The sequence below is a fragment of the Cynara cardunculus genome (genome assembly GCF_001531365.2).
Source record: "Cynara cardunculus var. scolymus isolate 2C chromosome LG 6, CcrdV1, whole genome shotgun sequence".
NCBI classification, from domain to species: domain Eukaryota; kingdom Viridiplantae; phylum Streptophyta; class Magnoliopsida; order Asterales; family Asteraceae; genus Cynara; species Cynara cardunculus.
The window spans coordinates 3,018,899-3,025,378 of record NC_037533.1 but is presented as its reverse complement, the minus strand read 5'-3'; positions in this window follow the sequence as shown (position 1 = coordinate 3,025,378).

The window sequence follows — 6,480 nt, the reverse complement described above, 5'->3', positions numbered from 1 at the left end:
GTCATTTAAGTGTAATAAGATTAATTTGTTGACCAATGTAATCATGATAAATATCGAACAAGTAAGGAAGATGCGAAGTACACACTTGTTTGAGTTTATTTTGATTTAGGGGCTTTGTCTAAGGGCAGCGCCCCTGGTGGCAGGGTCAAGGGGCAGCGCCTCTGGCTGAGGTCTTATAAGTCTGGAAGACAACTCTGAATTTTAACTGAGGAAAAAGAGTTCAGACTTATCCTCAGACTTCTATACTGGTATGCCTTATAAGTCTGGCAGACAACTCTGAATTTTAACTAAGGAAAAGGAGTTCAGACTTATAAGTCTGAGGAGTGGAAATCCAGACTTTTGTTTATTTAAGTATTTGAAAAGAAATCCCTTTTCATATGGAAATCAATTATGTTTACAGGAACATATGTCAATTAAATAGGCACATTTGAACCAGTAATGTAAATTGTGTCTACATACATGTTCAGTGTTCAAACTTCTAAGTCTGGAAAAGAAGCCTCCAGATTTAGAAACTATAGAAAACATATAAGAAATTTCTAATTAGTCTAGGAAATTAGTTAAACCACAAAAACAGAAAAATAAACGTGTAGAGGGACATATGTCACTTAAATAGACCTATTTGAACCGTAAATGAAAATTGTGTTTAGATACATGTTTAGACGGGAAAAATCAATAACCGTTGCACAGAAACATAACACGTGTCCCCAAAGTTACTTATTTATTAGGTGTATAGATATATAAGAGTTAATTACTTAACGAATTTATAAAGTTTGATGATTTTTGTAAAAGCAAGAAAATTAAGAAAACGTGTAAAATGACTAAAAAACCCTCAATAAATTCGACTTAACAGAAAAAGTTGACGGCCATTAGAAGGAGGGACGAAATCCATCGGAAATCGGCACACGTGAGGGACAAATCTATTAAAATAAAGTTAAGGGACGAAAACCATTGAAAATGACAAATATGAAGGACCAAAAAATCAATTTTCAGGGTTGTTTAACAGTTGCTAAATGGTTTTATGCATAATGCTTAAGAAGCTCTATATGATATAGTGCATAATGAAATGTGGTTGTTTGGTCTGTTCTGAATGGACAATTTAAATGACAACAAATTACCATTTTAACCCTTTGTATGATTTAGTTCAAAATAAAATATAGTTGTTTGGTAATTATCTGAATAAAACAATTATTTTACGAATATAACTACGTACTCAATATTACTAGTTCAAAACAACATTAAATTTAATCCAAACAATCATAACATTAATTTTTCAAGTTCTATATTAAACAAAAACTTAACCACATGAACAAAACAAACAAATAAAAAGCAAACATGAACAAATTTAAACAATAACATTGGTGCAAAAAAAAAAAAAGTCTAATCATAAATCAAAATCGAGAGGAAAAACAAAACTGAAAGAAAATATAGCATAACACTAAATTGAAACTCTAGAGAATTTATTTCTAGTTTGAAGTTAATTAGCGGTCTATTATGTAACACCCCCAAACTCCACATTTGCATATAACACATATTTCATTACATGAAAATATAGTTTACATCACAAGGTCCCACTAGTACAAGGATTCCTATATGTACCAAATCTACATATGAAAATTTCCAAAACAAATCTGTACTAATACATGTAATATAACATGTGTCTTCAAAATAAGCAATCTAAAGCAGATCTTCTAAAACAGACAACAAGTTAGGAAAATAATCACATTTTCCCTTTCCCTTTTATATCCCTGGACCCCGCCATTCTTGCATTGCATAATTTTAAAACAGAAAATAAAGGTTAGACCTGAAGGATCTAGTGAGTAAATCCATTCTTGCAAATGCAGGGTGATAAACACCAAAAATGTAATAAAGTAACGTACTCGGAAATATTTGTAATACGATCCAATGATGCAGTTCTCAATGATATATATAAAAGAATAAACTAACGAGCCTCAGTTCTATTACTAAAATAAATATGCTTAAAGAATTCAATATTCTTAATATGAAACAATAGTGTACCAAAAATTCTTTGAATCATTAGACCATTCTTTTGCAAATATTAACGGAAAGGTTTAAGGCAATACTTGCCTTTTATGACAAACCATTTTTCTCCTTCTCAATAACATCTAAATTAATATTTCTGATAAGAATAATATCTTTAATTCATCAGGTCACAAAGAAACGATGATTCAAAGTTATTAAATCCAATTAGTAATAATAAGAGTTATAATAATATACACATATGACAATGCCTCCCTTATTCCAAGTATACCTCTCCTTGATATGCCACCCTTATTCCTCCATCAAAACAGGGCTACTTATCAGAACAGACAAAAGTCACCACGTCTGAAAGTACCCATTCCCAGTTCCAAGCCAGAACAGACAAAAGTCACCACGTCTGGGGGAACTACCACTTAAAACAAGTTTCGTACAAAACAGACTTACGTCACCACGCTTGGTAGAAACAATATACAAAAATCCAATTCCATACCAAAACAGACTTACGTCACCACGCTTGGTAGAAATGTTTTCCCAAATCCAGTTCCATACCAAAACAGACTTACGTCACCACGCTTAGTAGGAACATATCTTTTATTTAAAAAGATATAAAATACCCCTTTTATAAATCCATAATTAAACTCAATAATAGACATCTTTAAATTATATAAATGTCTAGAATAATAAATACTTAAAATTATCAAACATAAATCACCCGATTTGGATATACAATCCGGACAACACTATTCATTTTTGTCCGATTTACTAATCCGGACAAGACTTGGTCGTTTTAAGACTAAATCGTAGGACTCATATCCGGTTTAAACAATCTGGACAACACATGATCGATTTATACTTAATCCGTACGACCCTTAAGCGATTTAAGGCTAAACCGCACAATGCTTGGTTGTATTCATACTTCTCCGTTCTGAACCTTTGTTCGGTTTACATAAATCAAAATTCTCACCAACACCCTAATCGCACAATACCTAAGCGATTTATAAATAAATTGGATAACTCTTATTTGGTTTAAGAATAATCCGGACAAACTTTATCCGATTAGACTTAATCCGGTCACCATTTGTCCGGATAAAACCCTTAAGCGAATAACTGATTCCTTTTCAATTTAAATGCAACATTCAATAAAAACTAATACAATTTTATATAAAGAGGTTTAGAAATCACTCATCTTTATGCAAAACTCTATTTTGAAGAAGATGAAAAAGTAATTTGAATCCAATTCTTGATTATCCGGACATCACTTCTCAAATCCCTCTCAAATTTCCAAATGAAGCAAGAAGTTTGAGAAAAGACTTTACCCTCATATATATACCTTCCCTTTTTAGGAAAGTCGGTCATCCAGGCCTTCACCCACATGCATGCATGCACATAACATTTCCTACATACATACACACACATATATACTTATGCATACTCCTAATGTATACACACTTATATATATATATATATATATTATACACACACACACATATATATATATATATATATATATCTACATATTATGCATATATCCCTATGCATAAAAATACACATACTCACATATATAACTCATGTAAAGCATGTATTCATATAAATAATTAATTTGCATAATAAATACCTTGAGTAATAACCAGAACCCGGTTATCACATATTATTTGCAAGAATATTGAATTATGATTTCGACACGATTTTATAATTAATTTTTGAAGTTTAAATGTTTTCTATTGGTACTTCATTTTATGTATTTTAACATACTATCATTGTACTGATTGAAATATCATAGAATCTGCCTTAATATATCTTTGATTTGGGAAAGGCTACTTGTTCTTGCTTTGCATTGTGTTTAACTTGTTTATAATGATATAACTAAACTAAATGCATTCATTAGTTTGACATTTTTCCATATTGGAGTTGGATCCATGTTGTTTGTCGAACCTATTAGAGTGTTAGATACAGTCATATGGTGGTTCAACATTTTCACAAAACCTTTTTATGCATCTTTCTCACTTATTTTGTCTGTGTAGTGGCACAGTTTGCTTTTCCATGGGGTGACATTGAATTTCACCAAGAGACTTCGGAAAATCTTAAGTTGACTATCAAGAGTACAAAAAACTATGTGATGTAAGTGAGAGAAGAGGGTTTGCAAAGAAATTGTCGGTCCGTTTTTGTGTGAAAATTCTAAGAAAGCTTTGCAAAGATGAAACAAATGAAATCGAATTGAACATGTGAAATAGATAAAATTGAATAGACGAAACAGATGAACTCGAATAGATGAAATATATGAAATCGAAACTGAAGAACGTGGAAAACATCGTGAAAAACAGGCGTGAGAGAAGAGGGTAGTTCTGGAAAAATTAGGGCGTTGGATGGCTGAGGAAAACCAAATATACAAAATCGCTCAAAGGTATAAGGAACCATTAAAAGGTAGGTTTTTTCTTAACAAACAAGATTTACCTCTGTACCATTAAATATAGCGTTTGGTACGCAAACATGATTGGATATGACTGGATAAAACAGAATTGGACAACACAAAAGTAGACATAACTGGACAGAATAAGACAGAATTGGACAACATAGAAGTAGATATAACTGGACAGGACAAGAGGGTAGGACTGGACGGGACTGGATAGAACAAGTGTATGTCTAGTATTTGGTACGACTAGGACTGGACGGGACAGAACTAGACAAGCTACCCCCCCAAAGTTATTTGATGATTTTAAATATTATATAATAGTTATAATTAACACAAATAAAGTAAATAATTAAATAATTTAAGTTATAAATATTTTTACACAATTTTCATATAAATAAATACATACATATATAATCGTACCAAATTTGAATGAAAAATTTGATATAACTAATGGTAGTAGTAGTGGTGGTGGAAATGGTTTCGGTTATGGTGGAGATGGTGGTGGTCTATGGTAGTAGTAGCAATGGGCGGTGTCAGTGGTGAACGGTGGTTATAAAGGTGGAGGCAGTGGTGGTTGATGGACGACGGTGGTTATAGAGGACGTGAAGATGGTGGATTATGGTGGTGGTGGCGATAGACAACCGCGGAGTAGGTAATTGTGGCTAATGTAGTGAAGATAGTGGTGGTGGTGGTTATGGTGGGGGTGAGGTGGCAATGGACTGTAGTGGTCGATGGTTGACGGTCGAAGATGGTTGTGGAGGTTGTGGAGGAGGTTCTTGCAGTAGAGAGGAGTTGGAGGTGGTGGCGATGGATCGTGGTGGTCGGTGGCCGATGGTGGTTATAGATGTAGCAATGGACAATGGTGGTCGATGGTCGACGGTGGTTGTGGAGGTCATGGAGGAGGTTGTTACGGTATAAGAGGAGTTGTAGGTGGCCAACGATGGTAGTGTTGCCGGTGGTCGATAGCTGATGGTGGTTGTAAAGGTGACAATGAATGTTGATAGTCGGTGGTCGACGGCGGTTGTGGAGATGGTGAAGGAGGTTGTAGTAAATGAGGAGTTGAAGGTGACAAACGGCGGTAGTGGTGGTGGCAATGGATGGTGGTGGTCGGTGTTCGACTATGGTAGAGGTGGCGTTGGATTAGTGATGGCCAAAAACTGGTCCCGGGTCGGGCCGGTCCCAAGATTTCTCATAGCCGGTCCTAGTCGAAAAAAGTTGAGCCCGGTCAAGCTTTATCGTAACCGGTTATGGGCCGCCGGTCCCAGTCCCGGTCCCAACCGGTCCCTCTCATTAAAAAATATTTTTTATTTTTAATGATATACATTTTTAATACATTATAAAATTTGTAATTGGTTCACTCAAATACACTTTAAAAATGCGTTTTATTATAATTAAAATTATACTGTCTTACAAAATATAGGGAGAATTCGATAATTGTGAATGTTTTTTTTTTGCGTATTTTGCGAATTGAGATCTTGATATGTAAATCCCTCAATCAAGACAGAAATCATAGTGTTTAGAAAGCAAAAAATACAAAAAATGGGCCAAAAAACGGCTAGGTTTTTGAAAAATAACGGCTACATTTTTTTTTAAAAATAGCTAAGTTTTTTAAAAGTCGGGCCGGGTCGGTCCATAACTGGTCCCATAACCAGTCTCGGTCCCGCAAAACACCCCAAATCCATAAAACCGGTCCTAGATTTCAGTCCTATAACCGGTCCTTACCGGTCCCGGGCCGGGCCGGTTTGGCCATCACTACGATGGACGATGGACGATGGTTGTGGAGCCGATGGAAGATGTTATTGTAGTGGAAGAGGAGGTGGAGGTGGAGGTGGTCGCCGGGGATGGCGTCAACTACAACTAGCGATAATGACCATTAATACAATACCAAATTTAGGTTATAGGGCAAAATGCACAAAATAATAATCTACTTTCATAAATTTTTTTATTATAACATTTGTTAGCTCTCATCATCTTTGAATGTAAAAGTATCRAAAAAGTAACACAACAAGTTTTGACAGAAGATGATCTGTCACAGAAGACCGCAGAGGACATTCAACAAAGTATCCCATCAT